Source organism: Monodon monoceros, unplaced genomic scaffold, assembly GCF_005190385.1.
Source record: "Monodon monoceros isolate NGI ecotype Baffin Bay Population unplaced genomic scaffold, NGI_Narwhal_1 Super_Scaffold_2, whole genome shotgun sequence".
Lineage (NCBI taxonomy): Eukaryota > Metazoa > Chordata > Mammalia > Artiodactyla > Monodontidae > Monodon > Monodon monoceros.
Genome location: NW_021703776.1, coordinates 103,058,431 through 103,071,374, shown reverse-complemented (window position 1 = coordinate 103,071,374; position 12,944 = coordinate 103,058,431). Strand labels below are relative to the sequence as shown.

Genomic DNA, 12,944 nt, shown 5'->3' with positions numbered 1-12,944 from the left:
TTCTAAGACAACAGGGGTTAGGGCTTCAGCATGTGAATTTAGGGGAGGGGGACACTATTCAGCCCATAGCAGCAGGGCTTTTTAAGAATGATAGGATTTTAGGCAGGAAGGAGGAAGTAACGTTTCTGGAGCCGCAGGAGAAAGTGAGCGGGGTGGGGCGATGCAGGATGTGTTTGGGGGGCGAGGGGTACCGCCGGCAGGGCTGCCTGGCCCCAAACCCAGCCCCATGGCTCCCATTCCACCTCCAGCTGGGAGGAGCCTCCCTTGGCCTCCGATAAGGAGAGAGGTTTTCTTTCGCTTACCAGGGCATCTTTCAGAGGAAAGTCTTAATAAATAGGTTCAATGTAGTTTGATACCCATTTAGAGAAAGATACTGAAACAAAAATTAAAGGTAAAACATTTATTATATCAACATATAATCTGTTTGCAACTTATGCTAATGCCGGTCTTTAAAACTGTCATTTTTAGGCCGAAGGCAATACCAACATTAAAAAGGGGAAAACGATCAATCCAGGTGTTTCCTTTAACAGGATGGCACCACATTTCAAAGGACACATAAACCATGGGATCTGCGCCCACTAGACAGAACCAGTTTGTACGGAGAAATCCAATGATGCTTTCACAAACTCAGCAACTTTCTGCCTGCACTGAGTCCGTCCATCTCATCCTCTCTGAGCCCTAGAAGGGCTCAGACTTTTAAAACGTTGTGTGCTAACAGCTCACAGCTTCAAGAGTTTGTGCTCCTGTGGAAAGTATAACAAATACACATCTTTTGGGGCCGTGGACAAGCCCAGGGACGAGGAGGTGTGAGTGCCCCAGCCCTGCTCTGCGTATAGCACCTCCTCCAGTCCAGACCCGAGGATCCTTTTGGAAGCGCGCTGGTTAATCCCACACACGCGTGTGCACAGGTCACACACATCGGGTGAGCTGTCACCTATGCTGTGCGTGTGCCTACAATTTCTAGGTTATCTTGGCCTCGTTTCTCCAGCAATTGAAATGATGAAGATTAAAATGTCAAAGCTCCCACTGATGAGTTGTTCTCAGTGGTGCACATCGCTCATCTGTTTTGACAGTCTTTACCTGTTAATAGTGATTAATGGAAAGCCTCCCAGAAATGGAAGTGTGTCAATTTTATCCCGTGCTTCAGAGCTGAGAGCCTCAGCTTGCGGCAGCTTTAACATTTGGCTCTCAGGAAAGCATCACCGATCGTACTATTGTCAATGTCGTGGTAAAGCCCATGGTCCCTGAAGGGCAGGGTAGAGAAGGGCTGGATTCATCGGCCTCGACCATGACCCCCGGGCTCCCAAACCCTGCAGACTTCAGACTTGAGAGGAGGGGGAGGGAGGGGAGAGGCTCCGTGAGAAGCAACGCAGGAGCCAGAAGGAGGGAAGGAAGGAAATGCCTGAAATAAGGAAAGGATGCCAGCTGCGTATTTTGGAAGTGAGTTCTGAACAGACTGAAGTCCTGAACTGTAATTCAGGTTACATTGTAGGTTAGCTCAAGGCTCCAGAGCCATCCGGCGTATTCTCCTGGAGCTGTTTTATCCCTTCACATCAGGCCTTTCTTGGCAAAACTGAGTTCCCATGGAGCCCCCCATCCTGCCTGGTTCAAGGCTGTCCTCATGGCACCCCTGAGGGATGCTTCCCTTCTTGAAGGTCTGGTTTGGTGAGCTCACGCCCGAGATAACTCTGTTAGGATGCTTCCTCCTGGATGTTGTCCAGTTCTCTCTCCTTGTATGTCTACCACACAAAAAAGAACAGGAAAGCGTCCTAGAAATACGTGAAGACAACTCTTCTGCTTTCCCCCAGCTCCCTCGGCGTCGGCTGGGGCTCAGGATCAGGGGTCGTGGCAGCGGCCAGAGCTGCAGCCGTTCCCCAACTTACCCTGGAGGGAGCAGCAAAAGCCCCGGGGGCTCAAGGTGGATACAGTGAAATCGCACCGTTCAGCACACCAGTCACAGCTTATGCAGAAATCGTTAACAAACAGACTCTCCGGCCGGCTTCTCTGGCGAAGGAACGGCCCCGAGAGCCGACCCGCCCGAGGCCCGAGGTGACAGGTGCCGCTGTGTCCATCCCTGTGTCCATTCCAGACCCTCTGTGCTCTATTAGTGAAAAGGATGAACAGAATGGACTAAATGAAGACTGCAATGAGAGGATTTTAAGGAAACAGAGGAGGTATAAAAGTCATTGGACTTGCAAACAAATGAAACCAAGGAGAAACAGCGGGTCAGCCCTCCCGGGTCCCTCAGCTGTATTCCGTTGGGATGAGCTCTGTTCATGGAGGGGCCCCTCTCCCAGGAGGAAGTGTGATGGCGCAGGCTTCACAGGCACAGAGGATGGAGCTCGGAGGAGACCTTCCAGCCCCGTGTGGACCACGCAGGGCAGTGGGAGCGGGCGCCCCTGGGGCCCTTGCCTGGGGCAGGTCGGAGTGCATCCCATGCTCTGACAGCTGTGGATCTGCAGAGGTAGAAATAGGACAACAGGAACACCACCGGAAGGAGCGTGAGATACACACAACCGGTGACTCAGAAGTCCTGATGGACTCGTCAGAAACAGTTCACCTCTCAGGGCTTAAATGTATGCATTTATGAGGACTTGAAATAAGCCAAGCGTTGAGAGTATGACTAGCCTCGGTTTGGAGGTTGTCTCCCCCATCACTGACCGTGACCTTGAGCCAGTTAAGACTCTGGAGCTCAGTTGTTCATTAAAAAAATGGGGGTAATCGTAGCAACCAGCCAGGGTGCTGGAAGGATCTAATCAGACGAGTTCCGTAAAACACTACATACAGGCTAATAGTATGTAGCCCTTGTGTTCTGTAGTTACTGAAATGAGAGGATAAAAGAGAAAATATGCAGATAAAACTACAAAATCAGATATACTCATCTACCACAAGCCCGTGTCGTTGAAACCCTTAGCGTAAGTTGCAGAATATTTATGAAATATGTAAATGATACAGAATTAACATGTTGCATATTAATCCAGTCTCAACAAGATTGCAAGAGCTTTTAAGGTTGCCATGTCTTCATGCACTAATTCCACTTTTAGCAGTTTAAACTAAGAAAATTATCGGAGGTTCACAGAATAATTGATGAACAGGGTGTTCATTGCAGATTAGTTAGTGCTATGTGACAGGTAGAGAAATCTAAATGTCCAACGATAAGGACTTTGTTAAGTAAGTTGTGATATGTCTCTAAAAACTATTTATGTTCATTTAAACAAGAGTATTTAGTGATGTGGGAAAATATTCACTGTATATTATCAAGTAAATAATATATCATTTAACACATCTATTATATGTTTTGTGTGCTTTTGCCTCAGAGAGAAAAAGAGAGAAATTAAGAGAAATATCCTACAGTATCACGGGAGTTATTACTAATGGGATATTGTGGGTCATTTTCATCTCCTTGTTTCTACTTTTCTCTATGCCTCAAATTTCCTATTAGAAATAGAGGGAAACTGTTCAACATCTCAGCAGTCTGTAACAGTGACTAAACAGAACAGGAGGCCATACTGTATTCTGAAGTTGGGTCCAAAAAAGTTTAACTCTGTACCAAAAAGGTTAAAAAGATAAGAGGAAAAGTCTATTGAAAAATTATTTTGCAAGAGATTTTATTTTAACAGTCTGTGACCTCAATGTGAGTTATCAATGAGACTTAAATTCTCCCCCAAATATTTTTTTAAAGTCTATTCTCTCTTATTCATTTTGTAAGACTGAGGCAGTTCAGAACATGTCTAAAGAATTGTAGCAGTTCTGGTGACCACATCTTAGGAGGAACATTGATAAGCTAGACGGTGCCTCGATGGAGAAACCAGGATGGAGACGGTTCTGGAAAACGTGCGGGAGAAATAGTTGAACGATATGCATTGAGAAGGTGTGTAGAGGATGTGAAAGGTGCCTTTGAGTGTCTGAAGGCTGTCGTTGGACAAAGGGTCAGACTTCTTAGGTATGAATCCAGAGGGAAGACCCAGCACCAAGGGTGATGGAAAGTGAGGTGGAAGCAGACTTCTGAGCGTGAGGTCAGGGGGGACATCTGGAGCAACTGGGGCCAACCTGTGCTGGAGAAGAGCTTGGATCTCTCACCAACAGGTGTGTGACGACTTTGCAGGCTGAACATTCCTTATTCCCTGTGTCAACCAGTGTCCAGAGCCTTAACCACCTTTACTACATTGGCTGGCTGGGCTGAGTTTGCCGATGCACTTACCTGGGCATTCTTACCACATGGCGGTTTAGCCGTGTGGATACAGCTCTAGTAGGAGAGGAATATTGAAAAGGGGACCATGTTGTAGCCATGGGAAGACGGTCCTTATCGTCAAGGTCAGGCAGCCTGGGAACGGGCCACTTAGGATGTATTCAGTTAAGACAGACACCAAAATTGTATGGTAATTAGTAAAAATAAAGAGTTGATTGGCAGTCTGTCTAGAAAAAAATATGAAACTAATAATATGAAAATACTTATTCTTCTCTTCTGGTTAATAAAACATGTTCTAATTTTAATTATAGGCTAGTTTTTAAAAGTGAATCAAGTGTTGATTATGTCATAATCTTCCCGACAAAGTTACATAGTAGCATGATGTAACACCGGCTACTTCACAGTTGGATTTCATAACACTGTCAAAAGAGAATCACTTTTTTTTTTTAACACATTTATTGGAGTATATTTGCTTTACAATGGTGTGTTAGTTTCTGCTGTATAGCGAAGTGAATCAGCTATACGTATACATATATCCCCATATCCCCTCCCTCTTGCATCTCCCTCCCACCCTCCCTATCCCATCCCTCTAGATGGTCACAAAGCACCGAGCTGATCTCCCTGTTTTATGCGGTGGCTTCCCACTAGCTATCTATTTTACGTTTGGTAGTGTATATATGTCCATGCCACTCTCTCACTATGTCCCAGCTTACCCTTCCCCCTCGCCGTGTCCTCAAGTCCGTTCTCTATGTCTGCGTCTTTATTCCTGTCCTGCCCCTAGTTTCTTCAGAACCATTTTTTTTTAGATTCCATATATATGTGTTAGCATAGGGTATATATTTTTTCTCTTTCTGACTTACTTCACTCCGTATGACAGACTCTAGGTCCATTCACCTCACTACAAATAACTCAATTTCATTCCTTTTTATGGCTGAGTAATACTCCATTGTATATATGTGCCACATCTTCTTTATCCATTCATCTGTCAGTGGACACTTGGGCTATTGTAAATAGAGCTGCATGAACGTTTTGGTACATGGCTCTTTTTGAATTATGGTTTTCTCAGGGTATGTGCCCAGTAGTGGGATTGCTGGGTCATAGGGTAGTTCTATTTGTGGTTTTTTAAGGAACCTCCGTACAGTGAATGTAAATTGAGAATCACTGTTTAGCACACAAAACAAAAAGAATGAAGAGCAGCTTCAACTTTCCCAAGAGATTCTTTTAAAATTTTGTGTTTAAATCATTCTCTTTCACATGCATATTTTATTGCCACCTTTTATAGTTTCTTCTTTCTGGTTGTTAGTTGGTTGGGCTCCACAATGTCCTCATTTGTGAGGTGTGTGGATTTGCTTATGATGTTGTTAGAACTCCCACATCCCTTCGACTGACTTGAAATCCATCATTTTGTCTCATACTTTCAATGTCTCCTTGGAACTGACCTGCATTGGACTTGCCCTGTCTTCTTGGGTGTTGCGACATCAGACCATCACTGACCAACTGGCCAAGGAGACTTTGACCTTGTGGGCAGAACAGTGGAGACCAAATATTGTAGGCGTTAAGCTCTTTTTTTTAAAAAAAATTAATTTATTTATTTTTTATACAGCAGGTTCTTATTAGTTATCTATTTTATACATATTAGTGTATACATGTCAATCCCAGTCTCCCAATTCATCCCACCCACCCAGCCACTTTCCCCCCTTGGTGTCCATACGTTTGTTCTCTACATCTGTGTCTCTATTTCTGCTTTGCAGACTGGTTCATCTGTACCATTTTTCTAGATTCCACATACATGCGTTAATATACGATATTTATTTTTCTCTTTTTGACTTACTTCACTCGGTATGATGGTCTCTAGGTCCATCCACGTCTCTACAAATGACCCAGTTTCCTTCCTTTTTATGGCTGAGTAATATTCCATTGTATATATGGACCACATCTTCTTTATCCACTCGTCTGTCGATGGACACTTAGGTTGCTTCCATGACCTGGCTATTGTCGATAGTGCTGCAGTGAACATTGGGGTGCGTGTGTCTCTTTGAATTGTTGTTTTCTCTGGTGTAGGTGTTAAGCTCTTAATGAGTGTTTTAGTCCTTGGATGATTCCTCTTTCTGTCTGAAATCTTATAGAGTCAGGAACCTCAGGTGCTGAGGTTGGGGTGACGAGACCTCCAAGGGACTCAGAGACAGACAGAGACCTAGTGTGAAGGAGACCCGAACCATCAATGGGGGTGCCAAAAACAGCCTCCAGTGGGGACTCACTCTTTGATACTTGAAACCCTGGGGGCCAGATGAGTTTCAAAACTCAGAGGATCCAGATTTTCGAAAGGTAATGAGGTGTGCATAATGAATATTGTGCAACCATCCAGGAGATGTGGAGAAGTACCCTAGAATCAAGCGCGTGATGACTTCTGCAAGGAAAGATGAATATTCACAATAAGTGGAATAAATGAGGACTAAAAATAGCCTCCTGTCACTTCAGGACACGTTTCACCATCAAATGAGTATGAAAAACGTTTGGTGTTCAGGGTGTTTGGGGTCTGAGGTCAGGCTTGGCGTCAGGGCTGGTGGACCACACTGCATCTGAGGGCATCAGCAGGGGAGGACCCTGGACCTGTTCCTGTTTATGCAGGGGGTGGTAGAGCTGCATTCAAATCTGGGTCTTCTGCTTCTGGACCCGTGGCCTTTCTCCGTGATGGCCAAGCTACACAGGCCAGTCCATTCCTGTCTTGGTGGGAGGCACTCAGCAGAGCTCTGGAGGGCCACCGAGAAGACCCCCAAACACAACTACAGCTTTGGGAAATGTGACCAATGAGGAAAAGCCCCTTGTGTGTGTCTCTTAGTAATTCAACCAATTCTGAACTCCTCTAATATGGAAATGTTTATCTTCTGATTTCTCCATGGGACTTAGTGTAAAATGCTGAGCTGTGTTGGAGGTTATCAGTCAATATTTCTGGGGTGAAGGTATAGCTGAGTTTTACTGGTTGGGAGAGAAAGCAGGGGAGAATTCTAACGCAGAGGGCTTCCTACCTGAGAATAGAGACGAGGGTCACCCACGTGTCCAGGGAGAAAATGAGGTAGGAAAGGCCTGAACTACAGAGAGAAGAATTCTGTATTAAAAAAAAGAGAGTTGTTGAAGATTTGAAGGGATTGAGTCAGACGTGGTGTCTTGCCTCTCAGAAGGATTTTCTTCAACTTTGGGGCCACACTGTGTCAGCCATTCAGAGAAAAGAAACCGGAAAACAAGTCATCCATCCAAGAAGCATTTGTCCCGTGCCTAGGAGGTCCTCACACGTCTTCCCTCTGCCCTCGGAAATATGCCCTGGGGCCTGGGGGTGGGAGGGGGGATGGTAAGGGAGGCCCTTATTTGTATCACTGGCCAATTTCCAAGATGTAAATCCTCTACCACGACCAATTTCAGGCTACTGAAGGCTTACAACCAGCTCCCCAAATTCCTGGATGTTTAACAATTAGCTCTCTCTGGCCAGCATCACAGGGGCTCCCCTAGAAAGTCTGGATTTTAACGAGGTGTTGGCTGAACCCAGAAAACCCAGGGGAGCGACCCCTGAAGACACGACCTCCTCTCTTAGATTCACAGTCTGCACATACAAAACGTCTATATGAATGCGCCGGCTAAATTTGCTCTCCCCAAAATGACTCTGATGTTTTGCTCTGTGGTCCACTTAATAAATGCTTATTAAGAAAATGAATGAATAAATCCCAACAGTGATACAATGAACATGCAAATCCCAGCTTGTATTTTCACAGATCTTTAGTTTTTAAAGCACTTATATAATTATTAGGTCATTTACACCCTAATCGCTCTATGAAACGGATAAAGCAGTTATTTATCGAAATCCCCTGCAGATAAGAAAATCGAGACAGAAAAAGATTAAATGATGCAACTGAGACCACGCAGCTAGTGAATTCCAGCGTCAAGCATGGATTTCGGCTTTTCTGTTTCCCCCGATCCTTCCCCTATACCTACCTCCCCACCAACGGCCCAAATAAGTCATTCTCAAGAGTAAATTTCACCTGAATTTCAATCAGAAAATACCTTTTCCTTCCAAAGCAAATACTTTCTGAGATCCTCCAGATTGAGACGAATTTCACGCCTGGGACTTTCTGGAAACAAAAGCGTCGCCCTTGGCGATCCTAAGCTGGAGAACCGGCCTCTGTATCTCACGGGCCGTTCCTGACCCAGCACCTTCTCATCCCCCTCCTGCCCCTCGGCAACCTGCCATCAGTAGCTCTGTCCCCCAGCCGCTCACATCACAACCTCTGGCCACAGCACGTGGTCCAGGCCCAACTGGGAGAGAAGGGGGGGTACTTATCCCGCCAAACCCCAGTGCCAGGGCCCTCTACGTCCCTGCCCGCAAACGCACATCAGTCCCAACATCATCACGTTCAGGCCCCGCTAGCCAGCTCCAGGGTCCCCTCCAGCGTCCTGCCAGTTGTTCACAGGGTCCCAACCCCACCAAACAGGGCCTTCAGAGGCTCCAGTGTGTGGGGCGGAAAACGGGGAATTTGAAATATTTGCTTTCAGGGTAATCTTGGAAGTAGCAGACTATTTTTCAACTACTAAAAACTGAACTTGTAGACTGGAATTTTCTTGGGCGAGTTCAGGGGACATCTTCCTGGACTAGACTCTTGAATTGGCAGGTGCCCTGCAGAGGAGGTGGGTCGTGATCCCGCAGGGGCTTCTGTCACGCGGCTCCCGGTCCAGCGGGCACCCCCATGGGGGCGGCCCCGGAGAAGGGGCGGCTGCCTGTCTAGTCTTTCCTCAGTGGCACGAATTCAGAAAAAGGGGTTAAACCCCAAAGGCCTAGAAGCCCTCCTGGTGGAAGTGGGCCGTGGGCCCAGTGAAGACAGAGGGTGAGGACCTGGCTCTGGGTTCCGAGGACCTGCGTTCAAATCCTAGCTCTTCTTTCGTCAACTTGGTGGACGACCCTCCCTAAATCTGCTTTTCCTGATAAGAGAATCAACCCAACAAGAGGTTTATGTAACTTTTTCGCCTATTTCATTATTTCTTCAGGCAGGGCTTGATAGAAAAGCAGAATTCAGACCAGAATTCAGAATGAGTGGTGGAGGACGCTGGGAGTGTGCCGAAGCGGCCTTGGATGTGTCCAGCAGCCAGACAGGTCAAAGACCAGCGGAAGAAGAACCCATGGGAAAGCGGGAGGCCTGGTTACGGGGGTCCTTGCTGCCCGGCCCAGGAACTCTTTTCCTCCTGAAGCGAGTAAGGAACTGCAGAAGATTTTTGAGCAGACGAATAAGCATCATGAATTCGGCAGATTACCACAGTCTAAAATAACCACTGCAGGGAATTCCCTGGCGGTCCAGTGGTTAGGACCCTACGATCTCACTGCTGGGGCCCCGGTTTGATCCCTGGTCGGGGAACTAAGATTCTGCATGCCGCGCGGGGCGGCCAAGAAATTGAAAAATGAAATAAAATAACCACTGCAGACTCCAGCGTGTTCAGGGTTTGAGGCTGTGTCATTTAAGCATTTCAGCGTGAACAAGAGTTATATATGCTCATTATCGTTCATTTTTATTACAACCTGTAACTCGCCTGTCCCACGCGTGCAGTCTTACTATAACTCAAGGTTGTGTGTTTACCACGATGTTTCTTTTCTTTATAACAGGTACCCACCGACCCTTGTGAAAATCTGCAAACCCATTGTTGGTGAATTTTCTCCCCTGGCCATTAGTTACAGCCACACCTAGTATGGGATTCAGAATGCAGCACTGAAGAGAGCAGCTTCCAAAAGCAAACTTGCTGGGCTGAATCCTTCTGTCCTCACCCGCTGTGAGGACAACTCAGGTTAAGGCAGTGAAGCTTCCTCAGCGTGTTTCCTCATCTGTAAGATGAGGGTCTTGACAGCACCGATCCTGGGTCGCTCTGAGGGTTAAAGCGGTCACGCAGGCCCCCAGCCCTGGGTGGGCTCTTGCCCTCACCGTGACCAGCATCATCAGAAGTCTTGGTTGGTCAGGGTGCAGGGAATGGACTCCTCAAACCAGTTACTATTCCCCATGGGGCCGAGAGATACAGAACGAGCCAGGTTTAAGGCTGAAATTGATCATTGCAGGAGGGTTAACAGACAGTGAATCATTCAAGATGTTTTAATCACCATTTTAATAACACCCAGAGATGGTGTGTAAATCCAGACTAAATCAGAGAGAGGTTGTGCTGTGGTAGAGATTCATACTGAAATTCAATGACACATGGTAAATGCAGTAAAAGCCTGCATCTTTCTGTACCTTATGGTCCTTATTTAATGAAATGCCACTTCTTCCCTGTCACTTCTTACTGTCTTTTGCCTGGGGTATTGAATGCTTTTCTAACAGATTATCAATTCACTGTTTGGCATCTATGCGTGAAGCGTGCATATGACGTAGATTTTAGACTCACTACCTCTCTACGCTGTGTCTGTGGTTACTATACTCTTAACACTGAATTGGGATGGAAATGTTTGATTTTGAACGAGTGAAGGACGATAAAAAATGTCCACCTACAGTCCAGCGTTGTGTGTGTGCCAATGATATTTAAAGCAACAGGTCTGAGTTCAAGCACATGTGCAGGTTTTGATGCCTAACTGTTAAAATAGCAAAGCAGACATCACACCCAAGTGCCCGGAGCCCTGGTCCGCCCACCAAGCAGGGCAGAGTCCTGGGATTCTGGGCGGGGTAGATTGACACCAACTTTCATTCACCTTTAATGATTTGGTGATTTATTAATAATTGTGGTCGTTTTGGGTTGCTATTTATTAGTGATTTGGTTTGGTTATTAACAATGGTCAGAATCAGAGATGAATGGCTTCTTCTTTCTTTTGGACCTAAGCTAAAATAATAGCCAACTACAACTTTCTTTTTCGATATTAGAAAATGCAAATATTTTGCGGGTCTGTTAAGATTCCTTGCCCTTATTGGGGAGAATACTACATGGAGCTAAATTAATGCGTTGAACTTGGTTCAGGTTCATTTTCCTAGGAGTTCACTGTGGAGTCATGCAGCTGAATTCGAATTTCTGAGAACATCATTATTTACTTACATTTTGGATATTAGAGATGTCCTAATGTTAAGTGCTCTTCATTCAGCATCCAATTAATAACTTTGCTTCTTTGTAAATATTAAGTCCTTATTGAGAAGAATCTGAATGAAGCTTCTGAAATTTTAGATAAATACCATAAGTTATTCAACTTCATACTTTAAGTCTTGAGATGAGCTAGTAAATGTGGGTGATTGGGCCCGTGTCTCCTGTCTCTCCGGCACAAAGGGCACTGCAAGTCGTCACTTAACTTCCCCAGGATGCAGACGGGAGTACCTCCCAGAGAAAGGAAGGAGACTCCATTCTTAATGCCCTCGGAAACATTCTGGTTACTCATGAGTTAACTGACAGGCCCATAAATAAATTATGGATGCATTTTTAGACCACTTTGCTAAGAACAAGAATGGCAGAAAATATCACAAGGCTGTCAAATCATATTAAAGCTCAACTTCTCGCCATATTCTGCGGGGAAAACTGACAAACTATACTTTTGTCACGTATTAAAACATATTTTACTGATTGGCTGGTTGGAAAAGAGATTTATCCACGACTGTTGTCTTCGCCATGACGCTGCGTCCCCCCCGATGGCTTGCTCTTTATATGCTATGTACGGTTCGGTTGGGAACATATTTCACAGACATAAATATCATCCATTAGGGCCTTTAAAAGTGAAGATAGTATCATTTTTAATGTGGATTCCATTATGGAGAAAGCTGCCCAGGATGGGGAGCCGTGTCTAGGCACCATCTGCTCGTCCTGGCCGGGGTCCCCCCGCCACTTCTAATGCGCCCGCCGCCCCACCCCCGCGGAGCCCCAGCCTTCGGGTGCCTCGCTGTGGAAGCCAGGCCACGTGTCTGCGCAATTGCACAAAGGAAGTGATTTAGGACATTACAGGCCAAGAAGAGGAGGAAAAAAATCAATATCCATCACCATCAGAGAGAAGTCTTGTCACCACGGCTGTGAACTAGAACCGTCCTTCCCCCGGCCTCCTCCATCTCCATTGTGAATCCCACAGGAAAGAAATCCCTTTCCCCGAAACCCATTGTGCACCTAAATCAGCTAAACCGCCGTGAAAACAGAACCCCCGAAATACCGCAGATTCACCGGGTGTGTATAAACCTCCCCCATCAGCCTTTCTGCCTGAGCCGTTTATTCACTCACAAATACACAAATACTCACCAAGCACCTACCGTGTGATGAGCGTTGTCCCTGAGTCCTTGCTCCACCGAGACTTTTACTTGGAAAATGGTTCTTTCCCCAGCAGCCTCACCCTGCAAGTACAGGCCAGCATGCGACAGGGCTTTTAAGACCTCAGAAACAAAAGGCAAATTTTCAGTGTATCTGAACAGACTCTCCAATTTGGTCATTCACTCTTCCATTTATTCAACCGTGTTTGTTGTTGTGTCTCGACCCTCGAAAATCCTCTCGGTGGGAAAGACCTTCCCACAGATCCTGTTCCCTTGCAAGTTACAGTGTCACAGCAGATCCTGGGTGGATATAGGAGGAAACAGCCCTGAGAACACAAGTATTCTGAGCCATGGGAAGGGTCTGGGCAGGAAGGGTGATGGGCAAGCCTTCGTTCCTGTAGGACAGGTGCCGGGAGAGGAGTCTAGAAGAGGTAAGTGCTGTCAGAGTCCTGATTGGGTCGGATACAAGTGGCTCAGTGCCTCGTGTCCCTGGCTGGGAAGAACCCTGCCTGGGGGCACGAGAC

The 12,944-nt window shown here is 46.2% G+C and overlaps 1 long non-coding RNA gene across 1 annotated transcript in view; it reads left to right on the top strand.

The window, feature by feature from the left end:
* The window catches only part of LOC114901964, a 300,220-nt gene extending 290,616 nt beyond the window's left edge, over positions 1-9,604 (top strand). The window contains exon 3 of the long non-coding RNA XR_003795326.1: positions 9,221-9,604. This is a non-coding gene — a long non-coding RNA (uncharacterized LOC114901964). The remainder of the gene's footprint in view (positions 1-9,220) is intronic.
* Positions 9,605-12,944: the final 3,340 nt, after the last annotated feature.